The sequence below is a fragment of the Chlamydotis macqueenii genome, chromosome 2 (genome assembly GCF_036417535.1).
Source record: "Chlamydotis macqueenii isolate bChlMac1 chromosome 2, bChlMac1.mat, whole genome shotgun sequence".
In the NCBI taxonomy this organism is placed as follows: domain Eukaryota; kingdom Metazoa; phylum Chordata; class Aves; order Otidiformes; family Otididae; genus Chlamydotis; species Chlamydotis macqueenii.
The window spans coordinates 35,529,292-35,552,031 of NC_141557.1; positions in this window are offsets into that span (position 1 = coordinate 35,529,292).

The window sequence follows — 22,740 nt, forward strand, 5'->3', positions numbered from 1 at the left end:
TAAATCCATAAAGTATGAAACTGTTGTGCTTTCATCTAACACTGCTAAGCATTAAAGATTCAACATCCTAGACCTAGTCACTGACAAACCAAAGAAAACAGGGTTAGGACACAGAACGCAGTCTCAGGGCTTCCCAGTCAACTGCTGGTAAGCTTGATTTTGCCTAATACACTGATCCATCTTATCCATTTCTGCTTAAAAGTTTATCAATGCAATTATTCCTAATAAAAGGATTAAATACAGTGCCAAACTCATGAGCCAGAGGGCTGTTTTTTCAAGTTTTTCATTACCTACTAAGTAAATTAATTAATGCAAATGAAACTCTAGTGTCATAAAACCACATCCTGCTCTAATTGAAGACAATGGCAAAACTGTCATTGACCTCCATGGGAACAGGTTCAGGCCCATAACTTTCGTATATTGTACATTAAGCGATATAATCAGAAATACTATCTTCTCCCGTTAAAATGATCTATAGATATAACATGACAAGTAGCAGCACAGGGACTCATCTGATGGCTGTAATTAGAGGTTTTTAATGACAGGTTAGGTATGTTTAATATGCAATTCCACATTGCTGTTACACTATCCAATTCTATTCAGGATATTTACACATAGCATAACTGAATTCAGAGGCAGATGAATGTTCCCAATATTTCAAATTCAGCAGTCCTGCTGATTTAGCACCTTCTGAAGCATGCACCATGTGGTGAACAAACACTACAAGCAAAGATGTTTTCCTCTGAGGTTTGTCAGGGATTTAAAACATTAACGGTTTCCTGCTCTCCTTACAGAGACAAAAGTCTTGCTTTCTGTTTAGATACAGAGAGCTGTGCAATCATTCTAATAGGTATCATTTCATTATGTCAGAGGAATATAGGTGTGGAGCCAACTCCATGTATTAGTTAATAGCCAATCCATTACTTGATTAACTGACTTATATGAAGAAAGCTTATCATCCATAGATTTGTCTGCTTGGAATTAAGTCAAAACAAGGTATTGAAAAGGTAGGTTTTTTCAGGTTTCAATATCTTACAGAAGAATCATTGTGCTGGATTACAGAAAAAAAAAAAAATCATTGTGCCAGAAAGATTCTGAAGAACAATACATGCCTTAAAAATAGCAGATACTATAAACACATTAAAACAATATAAAAATAACCCAAGGCACACTAATTGAGCATGAGTCAGTGCTTCCAGTAAATTCATGGCAAGTGCAAGCAACAGGAAGAGTTGTCTATCTCAAAGCATTGCCAACTTTCTGTAGAGGCTTGATCCAAAGGGTTTGAACATCTCATGTATCTAAGATTGCCAGTTCATATCCATATATACAATCACCTTCTCTTGTGATTTTTCTTTCTCTTCCCTACTTATCAGTAGCTTCTTCAGAAAGTCATCTCTGCCTGATATAGTAAGGTTTAGGAATTATACTATGAGCTGACATGTTTCTTTTCTTGACATAGCGTTAGGAGTGTATTTTGGCCAGGAAGCCTGAAGCTAAATACTCCAGTATTCATAAGCCATGCCAGGGATTCTTGGAAACACCTGCACCTTGCAGTTATGCAAATGCCTTTGAGGTATGTCAGAACACTGTTTATTTGTACCATACCAACAGCATGTCATCTGAATTAATTTTCACATTCTTGTCCTGATGGGACATGGCTCTGAATATAAAAATTGACATATGTGAGTGCCGTGTGATTAAAGAGGTATTGATGCTTTCCCAAAATTACCCAATAGATCTTTGCTGGCCAATGATATGTTTAAACTAAGATATCTTTGTGAGTTAGGTATTAACAACCTCAATTCACGGATGTGTGTATTGTTTCACAGAGATGCATCAAGAGATGCATCAATAGTGATGTGAACAGGTTGAGAGTCAAAGATACACCAGTACTACAGCAGTGTCGCAGTCTTAAGTAAATGCAACACATCAGCATTTCTCAGCACTGTTCTGCACAACAGCCTACACCTGAGGGTGAAAACACCTGCAGGCAGGTCCTTCACTCCTTCTTCAGCAAAATCTGGTCACTCGGAGAGCAGAAATGGAGGGGGAGAGACCATGTTTGGCTGTAGTCCTTCGAAACATCACTAACTTTTTGTTCAAAAGGTTCAGTAATGTAACAATAGTAGCTGGTGCTGGAATCAGCATCAGAGAAGATTCAGATTATATCACCTGTACCTCAGGAAGTCTGTGGCAAGACTTGTTAATTTCCTATGTCGTGACTTCATGACCTACAGATCTGAAGACTGTGTTACTCAGAAGATTGTCCTTTTTCTCTCAATCTTTGTGTCCTGAATATGTACTTTTCTTTTAGTTGTGTAACACTAGCAAAGTAAAACCTTCAGTAGAAGGCTTGTCTGAAAGGAAGACTGTAGTAGAAGAATCCGATCTGCACATTTTTGTCACATTTCATGCCATATATTTGTCTGAAAAGGATGGAGATGGAGTACTGGTAGACATATTACTTTTATCCCACAGCTTTCTAGCTTTATCTATCAGCTTTCTAGAAAATAGAATAAATAATGGTGTCAAGCTGGGCATTTACTCCTAGATGTTCCTAAATCAAAGAGGAAAGTTGAGGAGATAAGATGGCGATCTGCTTTCACTACAGGGAATATTCCTGTTACTGGGTATTGCTTGCAAAAGAGTACACCATCTCTGAGGGACATGGGAAGTCCTGCCAGCCCAGTGCCCTCTCTGGACAGGAGAAGCTACCAAGCAAGGGACACCGAACCATGTTGGTCTTGAGAGAGTATGGGACGGCAAGCAGGTAGTTGCCTTTGGTCTATTCTTTTACAAATTATATCACCTTCTTTCTAAACAAACACTTTTACAAGCACTGGAACTACTGAAACCAACCATTTTTGTCTTGTGGTTGACTGAGTTCTGAGGGAAGTTTGTTCATAGGCTGACACACATGAAAGATCTTGCCATCTCCAGTGTGGATTCTCTTAGGTCTTACAACTTTTGAACTCACATTACCGCCTTTTCCTTGTCCAGAATTTATGCAATCTCTTCTCCTATTCATCTTCATATTTTTGTGAACTTTTAAAGAAATTAAGTATCTGTGAAACTTTTGAAACAAAAAAAAGGTTCAAAGACAGTATTGGGTACATACATAGACATATGCAAACAAATGGACAGCACCAGGGCACCATATTCTCGAGTGGCTCTGTTAAAATGACACGTCGTGGACAGTAGCTGCGTGCAGGAATTGCTGTCCAGTTCCATGTTTGAAGCTGAAAGTATTATCTTTAATTATAATAAAATTGCTACCTGGTTTTGTTACAGCTTCTGCCTGACCACGTTCTAATGTGCCCATGGCAAGGAAAATATTGTTTCCATTCCAATTGGCATAATGAGAAAATGCATTTAATGTGTTGGCTTTAACACAGTATTTATCAGAAGATTATCCTACGAAATTGTCGGTTTATGGCATGATAATTAGATCTGGTACTTGAAACCTGTCAAGTAAAAGTAAGCTTTCTTCAATAATCATATTTCTTTTCGCTTCACAGGTGAGGCCTAATAAAGTGAACTACTGAAAATTGTTGAGGCAATAGGAGGCCTGGCATTTCAGTTAGTGCAATGAACACTGTATTCCAAGAAATTGCTCAGCAATGTTTTCCATATACAAGCTTTCTTCATTAGTAGATCCTCTCCCTTGCAAACCGGACTGTTGAGCAGTAAAGTATGGAGGGAAAGGACGTGGTAGTGTAACTAGTAATTAATAAAGATATAGATGGTAGCTAAATGTTAATAGCAAACCTTAAATATTGACTTCGGTCCAGTGTATTTCATTGAATGAAATACAGTCTGGCTTGGCCTAACCTGGCCAGCTGACTGTGTTCCAGCTCGCAAGACAAAAAAGCTTTTTCAATATAAGTGCCTTAAAAGGTAAGGTAAACTCTGAGAAGTAATAGAGGAAGTGCTATTCCACTTCTGGGAATGGGGAGGTAAAAGTTAATTGTTAATTGTAAAATCGAGTAGGTGGAGAAACTGTTTCCTTTTTTCAACTGAGGGCATCACACTGTTGACGACAATGAGAGTTGAGAGAGTTAGCCTGAAAATGATAAAATTATTTCCAAATATTAATTTGCTTAATATACTGTCCAATGAATTATGTTCAGATGAAACATACTGAAATAAAGCCTTCTTGTAGAGGTTAAGACTTTAATAAATTGAACTAATTCATTTCTTAATTCTAATTAATAGGACTAAGGAATAATACTGGCCTTTTTTCCACTGGCTAATCAAGAAGTTATATCTACTTGTAATAAGAGAACACAGTATGCATATAAATAGCAATGTTGAAGATATCTGTGATCTTATCTGCAGCATTTACCCTGTTCTGATGGTGGAGCCAACTGGATGCTCAGAAAGAAAAACAAAGAACAAAGTCACCTAGCAGCTATGCAAAATTCTTGTTTGGAAGGGCCTCTCACAGAGCTTGAGATCATATAATGAGATTTTAATTGCCTTCCTTGTTTCTTGTGAAAGTCTCCCAAGGGGACTTCAAACAATGGCAGAGATTCCCCCTTACGTGAGGGATTCTGCACCTTATTTCCACTGAAGTGTTGAAAAGCAGCTAGGAAACAATTCATACCATGCAAGTTAATTAAAGAATTCCTGTGATTTCAACTAAGTTTTTTGAATTATTGAGTTTCTTCTCTTCCTCCTGCAAGCACTGACTACGTATTCCCATAATGCACTTGAAGGTCAAATGTGATATATATAGAGAGACAGATTTATAGTTATGTAGAGGTTTTCTCTTTTGCTTATGATCATTCCAAATAAAACAAATTCTGATGACTTTTTGCATGGCACAAATTAGTTCCTGATTTAAAGTGCTCTAAATAATACCCTAGACAGTTGATGGTGCGTTTTAGCCTTTAAGAGGGAACAGGCACTTAAAGTAGCTGTGAGTCTGTGATCTCCTGGGCAAGGCCTTGCTGATCACTGAGTTCATGGCATAGTTTTTACTCAGATGCAGGGCACATGAAAACGTTCCATCAAAGTATGTTATTATTTTTGTTTAAAATCTGCTTCATTATGTGAAACGCAACAGTCAAATGCTGTAGTAGTTTTAAAAACGTAACTATTTAGGGTTGTTTTTCTCTTTCTTGGGCAAAGGTAATCACAAACCATTATGTGTTGAGATACTGCCTTTATAGAATGTTAAGGGTAATAAATTGTCATCAATGATAGATTCAAAATTATGTATATACAGGCTAATGCTTTCTTTAAATGTGATTCATTGTCTGCATGCATATAATGTTTCTATGTTATTTTCCCCTATTTGTTCTGTGGCCAGTGATTAATAGAAAAAAAAAACAAACAGAAAGTACAACTTCAGAATGTTTTTTTAAATGTAAAATTTTAATTTTATGGTTACCCCTTTTTAAATCACTAAGACAAAGTCCACTATCCAGAAAAGCTCTATCTGGAGATGCATGTTCTGCATTGCTGAAACCCCAGCTTAAGTAGAGTTAAAAGAAGCCATGTTTCAAAATCTTGTCCAAATCTGGGGAGAGTTTAGTATAACTTATAATTCTAGATGCAAAATCATTATTTTGAAGCAAAACGTACAGGATTTGTTCAATGGCAAATGTTCCCCACTCATTTGATTTTCTTTAAAGAAACACCGTAAACTTATTGCATAACATAGGACTGTCCATCCCATATTGAATAACCAGATACAGTTTTTGTCATCTCTGGCAGTGACCAATATTTTGTATTCAGAGGAGTAACATAAACCTTGCAAATTCGTACAATCCACTAGCCGACTTTGTGCAATGGTCATCTAATGCACAGATACATGGGGTTTTAGTAACACATCTCGTTGTAAATTGTATGGCTTTGGTTATAATGCACATTGAGTAGGTCAACACATGAAGTATATTTTCCTTTTATTCATTTTTCTGAAACAAAAATATTAGAACTCTAGGGTCAATATGGTATGTAGCAATCTAAATTCTGTGCAATTTATGTACCATTTTTAAATGGATTTAGGCATTGATTCATGCCACATCTTAAGCTTAAATGATTGACACAACTAAGTTCTAAATGGACTTAGACAACTTGAGTGACATTGACTTATAACAAAACTTAGGAACTTGAGTGCTCAAAATATATCTAAAAAGGAGTCTCAAACCATGAAATACTGAAGGCATTCCTTGTGACTTTTAAAAATCTAGGTCCAAGTTTGAATGAGTGCCTAAGTAAACATTCAGACTTGGTTCATAAACTAAACTATGGGAAATCTGTCCTGAAAAACACCAGGGTTTTTGCCTACTAATATGCCCAAAGGTGTGTCTGGAGCCATTAGGGAACAAAGATCTGTCTGAGAAACATTATGAAGATTAATAACTGTGCATACAAGATTGGAAAGGAGCAAGCAGAGGGCATATTGCTTATTGCCTGTATCTATCTGGGACTGGGATGAAAAATGAATCAAATCCAGAAAGCTTTTCAAATAAGTTTTAGAAAAAAATAAGAGTTGTAGTGAGGAGGAGGGAGTCCCAGTATAGAGGACAATCTTTCTTCCCACCTCCTGGAGCATTTGAAAGTAGTAAGATCTACTCTGAAAGCTGGAGGCTGACAATAAAGTACAGATTAAATATTTTCATAGTCATTTAAGTAACAGAAGGAATTTTTGCAGGCATCACAGGCACTGAGAAGTCTACATTTTGGAAGTTTAGGCATGTAAGATGATGAGTTGTATTAGAATACGTTGTCTGGTTTTCGGCCATTTTGTTTTTTAAACTCATCAATCCACTCATGGAGTATTTGTCATACCACTGTGTAAATGGAAAACCTAGTGGAAGGCTCACAACCTCCTTGCATCTTTATTCCATTGTACTTGTAAGACACTAGGCACTAAATGAATTGAACAATCTTTTGTTCTTACACCTAGAAGACAAACAATTAAGTACAGATGCATGCAGTGCAGAGTGAGAAAGTGAAGTAGTTTGGGAACTCATACAGAAAACTGTTTAATTTCACCTTCCAACACTCTCTCAGGTGGCTCATCTCTTGCTTGGAAGGCTCAGCCCTGTGGGATGTGCAGCAGAAGTTTTGGAACAGAAGGAAAAAGAAAGAGATATATGGATATAATGTCAGAGTCATGGATTGCAGTTACTTGGCTTGAACTCAAATTGCTCAGGTCGGAGGTAACAAGATAAAGGGAAATTGACTTAATCCGTTTCAAAGCAGTTCTCCTGAGTTACTTGACTGCTTTTGTTCCTTTTGTTAGAAACGATGGAAAGGAGAAGCATCTGCACTTCACAGAATCTTATTCTTCAGAGCAAAGTTGTCTAGAAGAGCAAATCCAGAGCGGTTTTGGTTGTAACTGGCTGCCAAGGATTGTGGTGTGTGCATGCAAAAGACAAAAAAAAAAAAAAAGAATCATTTTGTAGTATGCAGTTCATTTCACTGAGAAGTATAATTTCACCTAACAAGGACCACCTTGCTACCTGCTGCAGGATTAATCAGATTGGTGCCTATCAACAGATTGGATTCTGTCAGAAAACTATAAAGGAGCCAGCCATCAGTTCTATTCATAGACAAGTTTTTTGAAGCATTTGTCTGCAGGGATAAATTCACCTTTGCTTGTAAAGGGAAATGCCTATAGTGCATACCTGCACTGGGCTGGATTGCTGTGCTCACTGCGTTCATCATTGGCTTTGCTTGAGGAATATGCCAGAGATGAGAAGGTTTAGTTCTCATCAAAAGCTCTGCAGAACTACCGTCAGAAGCAGCTGCAGGGAAGACAAGCTGAATCGTACCACATCCTCTGCCATGGGCTCGATGCTCCCCTGACAGCTAGTGGGATGGGTCTGGTTTTGCAGCTGAGAGTGTAATTCTTGTGAAAGATTAAAAGAAGTGTCAATAAAGGATCAGGGCAAATCAGATTTCACAACGGGCTAGAAATTTCCAGAAGAAAGTTCTTTCTTACTTTTTTTTTTTACTTTCACATTGACTTTTTCTGTACTTTTGTCATTATAATGACAGAATCCAGAAGCTAGTTAAGAGATTTGTTACAAAACACCTCTACTCTATAGGGTGATCGTGGCATTTGCCCTCACCAAGTCCAGTAAAGATGGCTTTTTCTCTTCACGCATTTCCAGACCCTCTATGTTTTTTTCAGTTCTGGTCTGCCCTTTAACAATGTCATCTTCCTTTTAAGATACCATTTGTCATTCTCTCCCTGTTTTATCCAAATAAGTGGAAAGATCCACACCATTTGCTGAACCATATTTAAGCTTTCCAAATGACCACTAATTTTAACATTGACTTATGGGAAGCAGTCTTAATGCTGAGTAGTGGTATTTGTGATCTTGATAACATTTCTGAATGTCAGCTGCAATCATTTTAGTCATAATTGGTTCTGATTACAACATTTATTTTCATCATTTTCATTTTAGAACCTCTGTAGTGTTAATAATAAAATGCATTGAATGTAAAAAGCATACAACTTTTTCTGCAGCTCTTCTGAGATGGCTTTGTGGTGTTCTTGAACATGAAAAGATTCAGGCCCATTCATGGACAGTATGGAATATGTCATAAAGAGTATATTTGTGACATCTTTCGATGGAAGTAGTAATTGATGAATTGTGATATTATCAAGAAGCACAGCTGCTGTATAACACAAGAGTCTTACAGCTAGAAAGCACTCTACAGGAGAAAAGCCTTCAAAATATAAACCTTTTACTGTCATCATCTGCAGAATAGTGGACATTCACAACACACAAATGTTCGGGTTATAAACTTGCAAGCTGCATTAATGTGGTAGTTAAATTTACTAGTCTGAAAGATACACTTGTAAAATATTTATGAATACATGTGGTTGTCACTGCAAAGAAACTGCACTGTCAGCTCAACCTCTCTCCCTGATTGTTTCCTTTCCCTGTCTTTCCCCACTGGATTGTATCCCATGAAATTCGAAGTATGAGCCTGTCGTAGTTCAGCCCCGATCGGGACCAGACTATGCAGTCTCTCTCTCGCTCCCCCCACCCTCTGAGAGAATAGGAGGAGATGATATAAGAAAAAATGGCTCAAGGTTTGAGATAAGGACAGGGAGAAATCCTTAAAGTTACCGTTATGGGCAAAACAGACTCGACTTGGGGAAAAACACTCATTTATTTCTAAAATAGCAAGAGAATGAGACAGGGAACAAGATAACCTCCTCCCACCCCTCCCTCTTCCCGGGCTTAGCATTATCTCTACTACCTTCCCCTCTGGAGCGGCACAGGGGGGAAAAGGGAATGGGGGTCGCGGTCAGTTCATCACGCGTTGTTTTATGCCGCTGTATCATCGTCGGGGGAAGAACTCCTTGCATTCCTCCTCTGCTCCTTCATGGGGTCCCTCCTACGGGCCACAGTCCGCCGTGAAACTGCTCCGGCGTGGGTCATCTCTTTTACGGGGTGCAGTCCCTCCAGAACAGCTGCCCCAGCGGGCCCTCCATGGGCCACAGCCTCCTTCAGGCCTCCACCTGCTCCGGCGTGGGGTACTCCACAGGCTGCAGGTGGATCTCTGCCCCTCCGTGGACCTCCATGGGCTGCAGGGGGACAACCTGCTCCACCATGGTCTTTACCACAAGCTGCAGAGGAATCTTGGCCAGGAGCCGTATTACTCCTCCCCCTCCTTCTTCACTGACCTTGGCGTCTACAGCCATTCCTCACAACAGGCTGGCAGACGCCTCTCAGGATCCTTTTTACATCTTATTCACTTCAACTTCTCATCTCCTCTCCACTTCTTGCAGCCAGGCCAGGCCAAGTTGGGCCCAGTCGGCTGCCTGGCGGGAGGCCAGAGGGTGAGGCCTGCAAGGCCCACGAGGCTCGCGCCTCCCCCTCTCTGCCCCCCGCTCAGCTGCTTCACATCTCTCCTTTTCCTGTTTTCCCCTACTTAAATACGTTATCGCAGAGGCATTATCATGGGACATTCTGCTACCAACTGGCTCGGCCTTGGCCAGCAGCGGGTCCGCCCTAGGCCCAGCCGAGTCCACTGAACAAAGGGGAGCAACTTCTAGCAGTTTCCTACAGAAGCTGCCACCTTAGCCGCCCCCCCGCCCAACAAAACCAGAACAGAGCCTTACCCTACTTGATATTGTGGTGCAATCTTATTCACTGTTTCATCCATTCAGAAATATTTCATTTTTGTATTATTTAATGGGAGATTAAATTTAGGTTTCACATGTCTGTGGTTTTTCAAATTAAAAAATGAACTGTGAATAATGATTTTAATTATTTTCCACAAAATTTAAACTGTCCATTAAGTCATCAAGTGCACTGGTTTTGCAAGTGCCCTGCATAGCTGCCTGACTGGGCATTGTGGGAGAAAAGGGTTGAAAATTAGTCTGGAAGGATTAAAAAATATACTAATTACTTTCAATACATATTGTACTTTTCCTTTTTCTTTGTCTCGAAGAGGTCACAGCTTTCATATTTAAACAGTGACTAATTTTATATATATTTTGCTTATGAACACCCTCATTACTGTGGGATGTCCCTCTGTACATTTTGGAGAGCTCAGTCGCTGAATAGACTATACAAGGAAGGAAGCACGAGGAAGAAATCTTCTGGTTTCCTTACTTGACAGCAAACTGACATCAGTGTGATTTTCTTCAAGAAGCGTTCAAGGCTGGATCCTCTCTTAATGTAATATTGAATTTAAAAAACAAACAAAAAAAACAAAACAAGAAATTAAAATGTTAATGTTGGGTTTTGAGTTGCTTAGTTGTGGTGGCGTGCACACAAGTGGCATGAGCATATTTATTTAGTAGTTACCGATCTTCAAACACCGTAGCCCAAAGTACCAGTGAATTTGCAAGCAGCCATGCAGAAGCCTGGGGCCAAGGGAGGAAGGTTGGCAGATGAGCTCAGAGTAGCAGCTGCAGTGCCTCTCAGTTGCATTGCCATCTCCAAAGTCAGACATGCCACTGCCAAGAGCAGTCCACCTCTGCCAATACAGGTCCCACTAAACAGTGCCCACACCACCATGCCAACCAGATTCCGCGGCCTCCACACCCTTGTGCCCACTTGCTTCATCAAAAGCTCCACCACATACAGAGGATTTAATGGACATGCTATGCTTTCAGCCCAACAACAGCATACTGTAGAAAATTAGTCTCTGTTACTCCACAGATACTACATACCAGCTTTTCTCTAGGGAAAGTCTCTCACAGCCATAAATGCTGTCTTAGCTTCTCTGTCTGTGTTCAGAAAAAGGAGGCAAGCTTCTCCAGTGGACCAGGGCATCTGCATTACCCATATTCTTGTCCTTTTCTTTCCAAAAGCTACAATGAAACACTAGAACAAATCGCCCAGAGAGATCATAGAGTTTCCATTTTTGGAGATAATCAAAACTCAACTGGGCAATGTCTTGAGGAATCTGTCCCAGCTGACCAAGCTCTGAACAGGAGAGTAGGATTCAATGGTTTTTAAATAGAAGGAGGTAGATTCAGACTGGACAAAAGGAAAAAAAAAATACAATGAGGATGGTGAAACACTGGAACTGGTTGCCCAGAGAGGTGGTAGATGCCCCATACCTGGAAACATTCAAGGCCAGGTTGGATGGGGCTCTGAGCAACCTGATCTGGTTGGAGATGCCCCTGCTTCTTGCAGGGGGGTTGGACTAGATGGCCTTTAAAGGTCCCTTTCAAAACAAACCATTCTATGATTCTATGATCTCCAGAGGTTCCTCCCAACCTCAACCATTCTGTAATTCTGTGATGGCCAGAGTTTGACCATGGTCCTTATGGACTCTGGGCTAAGACTCTGAAGTACGGATAGCATGGGTCAGAGTTTGTGTAGGTGTACATTTGGCCAGGGAAACCAGCATGTTTGTAGAAGCCTGGGCCTGGGAAAACCCTTCTCTAGGAGCATGCTTTGTTTTCAACACTTCTCAGTGCTTCCAGTGCTGTGAATCCCTACAGTTCAGTTTGGCTTGTCTCCCTCCTTACAGCAATACTGGGATGGCTGCTGAGCCTCTCGTCCACACCACCCTATCTGAAAAGGAGAGTTGTTTGGGGATCCGTCCTCCTGGATTCTCATTCACCACAGTCCTGGCTGTGAAGCGAGCATCACCAAACGCTGCAGACCATCTGGCACACTTGTGAGCCAGCAAAATGCTGACTGCAGTGTGGATAAAGAGCTCTGGCACGCCGCTCTCTGAGAGCGCTTGAAGCAATAACCGATACAATACTGGTAGGAGCGTGTGCTCTGCTACACAGAGACTGCATACAATGATATCGTTTTTATGTAATGCAGCTGATGGATAGGAGTTGATGTATAGTCAACAATTGGTGTTGGGACGAACATTACCAAAATGTCTATTCGTATTTAAACATGTGATATAGCTTTTCCCTCCACAGGAAGGAGAAAAAAAAGTGACTGCAGATGTCTGTGACAATTGACAAATCAAAGTCTTTCAAAGTAATAAAGGTGATGCTCAGAAAATATTATGAACAGTAGCCCTACTGCAGCATTTCCTTTGAAGAGACATCTGGGGTGAATTAGGGTGTTGCTCAGGCTGTGGCACTGTTACAGATGTCGAGGTGTAAAGGTGTTTTGCAGTGACTGTAGATATGTGATCATGTATAATGCTTTTATTAGGAGCTGAAGCGTTATATTTCCAGTAATATGAAGAATGACAGAGAAGAAAAGAAATGCCTTCTGAGTTTGAATTACAGCTACATCTACTGACCTCAGAGGTGTTTTCACTCAACTTTAGTATTATTTTTCAGCTCCTGCAGCTTAAATGAACCTACTGATCATAACAGTAAATATGGGCTCAAAGAGTATCCCAAGAGGTGTCATTAGTCACATATTACATCCTTTTCTAATTTGTACACTTACTATGTTGCAGGATTTCACGGAACTGATGAAACCTCCAGAATGTCATGTTTCCCTCAGCAGTCTACAATAACCCTTAGTCTGAATGACATGTATTATTTCCTTGTTGAACATGTGATGTAGAGGTCTTAGTAAAAGATTTATTGTAAGGAAAACTACATGTTTTATTTCGTACCTAATTGAGTACATTTTTGCTCTGAGTTTAAAAATGCTGCGGCGATATATTACACTTCAGCACAACTGTACACATGGAATCTGCAGCGAGAAAGCTTATTGGACTACAAATCAGAATACAGCTGTTGATAGGAGAGCTATATACCTTAAGTTACGATATGCTACAATAAAGTTTTACTATGTAAGTCATAGTGGGAAATAAAATCAAAATCTGATTAAATAGTTAAGCAATACTTCTACTTTTACTGACTGAAATAATGGCAATTGCCAGAACTCAAATCCTTTTTGTTGTGTATGGGTGATAAAAGGGCCATAGTGAAATTTCCCTGTCATGGTTACATGGAAAATAATGATAAGACTGCTAATGCCCAGAAGGATTAACTGCAGAACAGAACAGCTTCCAAATTCACCCTGGAATGGAGAGTCTGCTCTAAGCCCTATTTGTTGCTTGCCCAAGAATTTGGACGCAGTGCAGGCGAAGCACAGAACAGCGGGGGGATATTAAATTCTCTCTTCCTTTGGCCCATGCCCAGCACTGCTGTCTCAGCCTTCCTGCACCTTCCTGGGAGTCCTCGAGAGCCATGGAAATGCATATGGATCCAGGGCCTCTCATCTCTGCATCCATTCGGCCTCAGGTAACTCTGCAACTGGATACCTGCAAAAATTGGCGCTGGCACCCTTCTGCATATAGTAGTGCCATTTCATGGTAAGTTCAGAAACAGAGGCACTGCATTGCTTTTTCATGGGGCTTTATGGATGGAAAATAATGTCTCATGAATAGATGATTTCTCAGTAAATCTTTCTTCTAAAGCTGAAGTCGTATCTGCAGCTTTACCCAGCATTTTACTCCAGGTTGAATTTCACCTGAAATGTTACCTTTCACTCCCTTCTTATCTCCTATCTTTTTTTTTTTTCCTAAGCATATATTTTCTAAGCAACAGTTGGACAGGTTATAAACTCTGCTGCAGAGTATCAGAAAGTCTGGAACATCACAGCACTGCATGCTGGGAGGCAAAGAGAAGCTGTAGCTGACTCTGCGTGTTACGGCTTTCTGCCTGTTCATCACTCCTTCTGCTTTGCACCTGAACTGCCTGCTGAGTCTCAGTGGAAAGCAAGGAGAGGAAAAAAAAAATCCAAATAAAATGGTTCCAGAGGTCTGCAAAACACATGGGCCTGATATCTAATATTGTGACTAATATAGAACCGCAACACATTTGAAAACACTAAAGGTAAATTAATCACCCTGTGGAATTTATTATAGAAATATAATAATTGGGTTGCAATCCTACCTGACACCACTGGGCCTAACTTCAGTTTTAGTGATGAAATGTTTATTCCACATCATTAATGTTTGAGTTCAATGGGGGTCCTAAGGAGAAAGTGACACAGAGATTTTCCAGATAATATTTAAGCAGACATTTTAAAGAAAATGGACCACCCTGTTAGCTTTAAGAATGCTGTCTCTACCAGGACAAGTTATTTTATTTTGCCAAAACCATGAGTCCAAGGATAGAAACTACACTAAATACCTAAATGCCTGCCTTTAGATGCTTGGTGAGCGTAGGGCAACTATTCATCTCTCCATGCTCTTTATCCACAGAGTCCTACAAGATGACCCAAGTGCTCAGTGTCAAAAGTTTGTCAGTCTTCCACTTCTCCTACCAGTGCCTTAAGATTTCCATTAGAAAGAAAAACCTCAAGTGTTCATTGCACACTTGAAATACTCTTCCATGGTGAAGCAGAAGCTGGAGGATTGTGGATTGCCCCCACCACCTTCATCTGACTAGCTCAGTTCTGCTCTCCCTTCCTCTTTTTTCACTACAGGCATTACAAGACCCTGCCTTTCCTTGGCCTACATACTGTTAGCTAGCAATATTTCTTTTTTTGTTTAAGTTTCCTTTTGTTGTGTGTCCTCCTTCATTGGCTTTTTCCCTTGGCCCAAGTAATATAAAGTAATTTTCCCCTGCGCAAGTAGGGCAGCCTTTATGTATTCCTCTTGATGCACCAGTTTTCTGAACTAACCTCCATCTATTGTTTTAAACAATTGATCCATGGGCTAAAATGGGAAAACAGAATAATCCCTCAATTAAATGATCAATGGAAAGGAATGACTAGGAGAAATTGTTGACCACTGCTGCAGCCCTAATCATCCAAAGTGTTAGTGCAATTTGGAGACAGGAGGAGGCGAAGAGATTTACAACATGGGGAGCTCCCAGGGAAGGAGGTCTGTAAGGAATGACTCCCATATGGAACTGGAATGCTTTGTACACCCTGGCTTAGCAATTAAATTTACAAGGTGTTGCTAAGTAGCAGTACCCCTGTAAACTCAGCAAACGTTGGAAATGCTGTTACAAAACTAGGGACTTCTTTTATTGCTTCTCACATTTCAATAGGGAGAAAGTCATTAGCAGAAGGCTGTTCTTTGTACAGACTTCCCATTTGGAGAGTTGGGAGGTGTATTCTGGTAAAAGATCTGTGAGCGGGTGCAGCATGGCACATCGACAAAGGCAGGTTTTCCAACAGGAAGGACAAAAGATGGAACAAAACAAGGATTTGGATCTAAATTATAAAGTACATGTCTAAAATGTCTGGACAGTCACTTACTTACACACACACGTATATATGGATATATATGTACATTTCCCCTTGGAACAAAAACTGCCTTTTAAATTCTTCTCAGTCAAGTTTCACTGACAAACTTGCTTGACAGGCATCAGGGACCTGAAGCAAGCTTCAAGGGAAAAAGTAGCCATCATTCATGCTTCATTGGATTTCTATGACAGAATGATCAAATCCTGTAGAACCTGGCATAAGCACATCATTATCAAACCCTGCTTTAGCATTTCTTAACTGATCACGGAGGCTGAGGTCCTTGGTGACTCCTGTTTTCTGGCACTGTTTGTAGTTATTTGACCTTTTCTCAGTGGATAATCCACACAAAAAGCCCTAATTACTTCCCCAGCTTTGAGCGGTCCAGCACTGTGAATAATCAATGACACTGATTTAGGTATTGCACAATCAGATGCTTATGGTGTTTAAAGAACATTTTTTCCATTGACCTGCCACAGCCGTAGGACAATACCGAGCGCTGAAGATGCTGTTGTAATCACAAGCTGACCAAGTGACCTTGGGGGTCTGAAGTTGATTACTGGGGCCTTGATTTGAACAGATACAACATGCTTTTTAATGATTTCTTTATTTTTATTTTCTTATAACAGCACTTAGTCAAGCTGCATCTAGCAAGATACTGATGTACTGACAGAATATCAGAGCAGGACTTGTCTGTAAGCATAGCTGAGCATTTTTTTCTTTCTTAATATCACTTTCATTTTTATTGTGGCTGTTAGAGAGCACAGTGCCAGGGGTATTTTTTTCAACATTTTATTTTACATTTGTCTTTTTAAAAATAACACAGTTGGGCACTTGAATATCTCCTTGCTTCAAAAGTGTTCAAGAACAAAACCAGAACAGGAGAAAAGGAAAACAGAAATTGCCTAGATATTGCTATAGACTGAAATTTCTGTGAGAGGAATAGGATGAGGATTCTTAGAAATTAAACAGTCTCGCATTTGCTGTGTTCTTCTCCCCTGTTCACTTAACATGAAAATGCAGTTCATTATCGTAGGTTTAAGGCTACCACCTGCTCAGTTATTTCAGCTTTAAAACTAAAAAGAGGGAGCAGTCCAATTTTTGCCCTAGTTTTGTTTAGAATTAAAGCTTTGCAGAGATTTTTTTTGTAAGGAGCCATTTGCTCAGGCAAAATTTATGATGGAATACCTGATCATTTGGGGATGACTTTAAATCACATAAATCTTCCACCAATGAGACAGAAAATAATAAGTGTTTGTTGGAGATAGGCATAAAAAGAGGGAAAAAAGGGATCATCTTCCCAGCAGAAATTTCAATCAGCCAAGAGAAAACCTCTCGGACATATTATTTTTGAAATGAAACCTATTTGTCCCATTGAAAGGAGTATATTTCAGCAAAAGACTTAAAGGTTTACTTTCTTGAGAATTTTGCAATAAGCAGCGTGTTTCCTTAGAGAAATTTGAAGCAATTAGAAGCAAACACAAAACAGGGGGAGCACAGCATCTGTAGCTGCACAGTTTGCAGGAAGTCTATGGGTAACTCCACCACCTTTCCTCTCCCAAAGCAGGAGGAAGCTCTTTCTCCCAGCTCAGTGGATTGCTCCTAGCATAGCAGCCTCTGAAGCAGAAACAACAGGAAGAAACAATTTTATTATGGAATTTTTTGTTCTTCCAAACTTCCTGCCAGGCCATAAACAGAAGCATATAATAGGACATATAATAAAGTTTATCAAACAAGAATCTGCATTTATCTCTTCCATAGGAAAGCCTGTCCTCTAACCAGTTTCCTCTCCTCTGAGGACGCTACCACACTTCTGTCCTCCCTCAAACAAAATATCTTCTTAAGACACGTGCTGATGTTTGCGTCCACCCTGATCAAGCCTAAGCAGTGACATCTGAGGGCGTGGCTGGGGAAGTGCTTGTTGTAGAAGGTTTATATTTTGGAGGCATCACATGGGCATGGCTAGCTTAGAGATCACTTTGTCAGGTGCTGGAAAAGTAATATAAATGGCATTAACCGTGCTAAGGAGCTGGAGCTCTCCACCTGTGTGGCTCTGCTGCAGATGGCTGAGGAAGAGGAACTGAAGGACAGGCTTCATGGTTTATCTGAGAGCTTTTTCCTCGCTCTACGGCGGAACAGGAAAGAAAATGCTTACCACAGAAGAGGAAAAACATAATGCTGAAGTTAGCATGGCTAGTGAAGTGAAAACAGGCATTGCAGTAAGGTAATAAAGAAGGTGAAGCAGAGGTTTTGGGGCAGCCGTCCTCTGTCCTGCTACATTCACATCCTGTCAGGGTATGTTGTAATCTCCTTAAATACACAAATTGCTGTCGCATGTACTTGTGTGATCAGAGTCTACACAGTCCCCATAGGCATTGTGGGATTACAGGAGCAGAATGGCACAATGTATAGGCAGGAAAATCCTGGAGAGGAGCTGCAGAAAGTGCTCTGAATAACTCAGTGTTCAAGATTTATACTACTCAAAGTAACTTCAGTTTGCATACCTAAGCTCTCGAGGCAAATAAACTAACTTTCCAGTTATTTTTCCTAGTGTAATTTGTTAATATTTTTAGAGCAATCTGGTTTTGAACACTGTCTCAAATGAACTGGACACAAACATGCTAAGTTTGCATGACTTTCTGTTTCATAAATATTTTTCTACATGAAGAATATTTAGGCACGATAAATGTTTGTTTCTAGGGTGTCACAAGCAATACTAAAACTTCATTTTCAAGTTGCCTCACAAGTGGTCAACACACTGATTACAAACTGGGTTAGTCTGCAAAATTGCCCTTTTTTCAGAAAAGATGTCTCTAATATGAATTAATCTGAGCTGAAATCATGTACAGCAATGCAACCTCTTTTTTTCTAATGAGTGACTGAATCTGCGTGCTGTTAGGATATCAGTAGACTACATTTCACCTTTCAATTGTCATGATGTCCCTTCAGATGGTTGTACGGTGGGCAGAGATCAGTTGTGCCCCTATGAAGTGCAGCTCTGGGCGAGGATCAAGCTGTGCTTGCTTTTCAGCAGTTGCTGATCAGGGAAAGTTGGAAAACAGCCTGTTGATCTCTTTTCTCTGCAGTGATGCTGTTTCTTCATACCATATGGTTACGTTTTTGTGATCTGTTGAGGAAGAGCTGTAACAGCTTTTAAGTCCACAGTGGTGTCAGTGCCAGAGAAGGAGCAATTTTCTAGTCAAGCAAGGGGACTGAGCTTGATTTTGGAGAAATTACGTTGTTTCTAAATGTCACTTTCACTCCTTAAAATCTTTTAATTTAAAAACTGCTCAGGCTAATTTTACAAATACGCGATGCACACAGTAGTTAGGGTTGAGTAGATGAACCTTTTTTTTGTTGTTAATATATAGACAAATGGTCTTTCTTCTGTGCTGGATTCACTGCTATTAAACCAAGCTGAGCTGAAACTTAACTGAAATCCATATTCCTCCTCCTAGTCTCCTAAAATGTGAATAGGGCACAGAGCCTTATTGCCCTCAAGAGCAGAAATTCTCAAGTATTTTAATTTCTCATGTCTTCAAATTATGGGTAGCCCACTACCTTTGGTAATTTCCTGAGATGAAAGAAGAATTAGCTCTCTCACAAGCTGCTGTGTCGGGTGTTGACCTGAACATCAGAGCAGCTGAGGACCAGGTGGTTGTTCAGCAGACTTCCTTAGGAAAATTTTTTTCAGGAGGCCTGAAAATCAAACAAAACTTTGCTAATTTGAAAAAAAAAAAAAAAACCAAACCTTACCTAGCTGTGAATGGTCTTCTCCATGTAACTTTGCTATTAAGGAAATTGTATCTAAATAGCTGACACTTCACTACCACATTCTATGTTAGTGCTCGAGAGATACAGTCACAGAGTGTTTACATACACTGATAAGACTGTTGATTCTGCTGAAGAATAGCATGTTAAGTAGTAACTCAGATGAATAACGTATTTTCAATTTATTGATTCCAGTTAAATAAAAGCTGTATGATTCATAGTGGAAATACAAATACAGAGGCACATCTCAGGAATTCACGTGGGGTCAGATCTGAGCTCTTACTCCGCTCAGTAGGCGCCCTGAGGTTAGATGATGGTGCTTCATCCTATGATAATCCTGGTAATTCATTTACATCATGATTCTTAAAAGGTTAAATAAAAGGTGCTCTTTGGGTTTTTCAAAATTGTCATGCAGTTGAACTGTACATAGAGACGCTGGCCTTCAGGAGGGAGCAGGTTTTGTGCCTCTGTTCAGTGACAAAAATCCGATTAAAGAACCAGCTTTGTTATTTCATACCAAGAGCAAAGACAAACCTTTCCTATGCCTCCTTCCCTTTACACCTCATGTCCTCTGCTTTGCTCTGCTTTGAGTCTCAATGGAGAATCACACGTCTTATGTCTCGTGACACATCTGCAGCTGCTGAAAAAGACCTTAAAAAAAAGCCTTTCGCCATTTTATGCCTAATTTACATTTCTACAAAATGTTTTTTAATCTTCTCAGAAAATAAATAACTTGAAAAGAATGTATGCTTCCTAAATGCAACATTAGGAAGTATACACTTCCTAAATATAATATCCTCATTTTTCTCCTGCACATGAAATTTATTGTATCATCAGATCTGACTTACTTATAGTATTATTTTGATAGATTTTATTTGTTTTTTGTTATTGCATTGTGGAATAGAAAATATGTTTATGGCTTTGTCCTATGAATATTTTCCAGGAATTTAATTAGTAAAGATTTTAACCAAGAAAGTTTGCTGTTCTGTTTTTAACAGTCATCTTCCCAAATGCTTAATCATTTTGGCAAAAATAGTTTTTCCTCCAGATAAATTTCCCTTTCAAAGCTCATATAGCTGCTTCTTACTCAGACAAACCAGTCCTGAGAATCACTTTATTTCATTTGCATGAGAATTCATGTACATTTCCCCAACATTAATTTAAGTACAGACTTGCTATGAAAGGTTATTGTTTATATGCCTTTTTTAAAAAGCAAAATGTACTTAGCAAGTGCTCTGGGCTTCATTTGTAACTTAGTTGATGTTGATTTTTTTTCATTTTTCTCAGCCAGTGAAAAAATCCCTTTTTCTGTAAAGATCAGTTTCTCTTCTTAAATTAGACAGTGGAATGTTTTACAGAACATTTATGCCACAATCTAAAGGAGAAAATCAAAGGAAAATACCTGTATAGCCCCTCTCAAATACAGAGGTGTTTTTGGGGAAACCCATGTAGAAATGGTCCAAGCAAGATTGCTTCCTAGCATCACACAGGAATGTCCTTCAGCATGGACAGCATCATTCTGTGAATATTTTAAGTCAGGGTAAGTGATTAAGGCTGTGATTAAAAAATAAAAAGATATATATATTAGCTTAGTACTTGAGAATTCTTACATGTATTTAAAATACACATTTTAAATATTATAATTTGGGGTCTTACTTCTGGTTCCTTTACTCACAGGAGTAGTCATTTATTCCACAGGCATTGAAATCAATAGGACCAGCTGTATGATTTTTTTTTCAGTTGGGCTGTTGCCAGGATGCATATAAATATTTTATTGTACTCAAAGCTTGGGGAACGAGACGGAAGTAATAAGGCAATTTAGAGAGGGGCTATTCAGTTTATCAGTGACTCCAATCTTGGAAACTTCCTTTTCATAACCAAAGATGGGAAACTCCTGGCTTTTTATTAGCTCTACTTGCAGAAATTTGGAGAAAAACAGTCAGGCTGCAATACCATTCACAAGCTGGCTTGGAGGGAAGGGGGACAAAGAGAGAGCTGTCTGTGGGGTGATATTTACCTTCTAGACCTGTACTTTGGGTTTTATTCACTTTCTAATTATGGCTTTTCATTCCAGAATTTCTTTAAAATGTATCAGTAAAAATAAGCCTCAAGAAAAATGGTGCAGGTTTAATGTAAGTCAGCATTATTCCATACAATGTCTGCTTTGCCTTCAAACAGGTTTGCTCTGTAGTTTTTCGTTTTATTCACTGTGGCCGATATTTACACGATACTCCAGGAAACACCATTCTTTTTGGAGCTGTAGAATTTTATAGTAGTGAATTCGGTCTGAAGCTTAAGCTAGGTTTGTGTTTGAGGTGAGGGTCATTCTTCAGTATAGCAACATGTGAGCAGAAAGAGAGGCTGAGGAAGATGAGCATCAGCGACACAGAAATAGGGCATGACTTTTTGGCAAAGGAAGAACAGTGAGTGGCTTTTAGGATAAGTGGTGGGATTGCTGTATATGGCTGGTTGTCACATGTAGTGCACTCATCACAGACGGTTGCTAGGTTGTCCATGAAAAGAAGCTAAAAGAAGCAAATCGTGTTTTCTCTCTGTCCACTTACTGGTCAGACCCCCATCTGTCTGTCCTTCCTTCTTCTCTGAGCTCCCTGACTAATTTCATCCAAGTCTGAGAGAGTGATAAAAGTCTCAAAGAAGTTCTTGAAAGAGTCCTGAAAATGATAAATCATGTCAAGGAGGGAAATCATATAACTGCATCTGTGTGAGGAAGGGCCAAGCTCAACCCTTGTTAGAGAACCCAGGCACCACCTGCAAGTCTGTGGAGCAGGAGACGTCAGCTGTGCTGCAGAGAATTTCTGTTACCCACATGATGTGAACTCACCGCTCATTCTCATGAAAACCACTCGCAGATCCTTGACAAGGCCATGCCTGTTTTCTGACTTGATGCTCCCAAATCACTGCATCATTCTGCCACTATATTTGACTTGTGGCTTACTTACGCCCAGACATATTTTGCAGATTCCTGCTAGCTGGCATGATCACTATGCGTTTTACCAAAGGCAGCTGGAAAAATAGCCAGGGAACTAGTACTATCTCTCTTTCACCTGTTAAGTTATGCAATTAAATCGACAGTGCCAATGCCTCTTGGAGTGCTCTTCCGTGGTCCCATACCTATTAGTCAGTCTTTGCTTGCTCAACACTACTTGCCAAACACTGTTTTCCTGCATTCTTGCATGTATCAGATTTGTTCATTTCTTTCAGGGAGCTCTTCTTTATCATGTTGTACTAGTAGAAAGAGCATATTCAGGGATTCACATTAACAGAGCTGAGAAAACAGATTTTACAGTCTGCAAGCTGAAAGAAAATATTACATCAAAGTGCTCTCAGT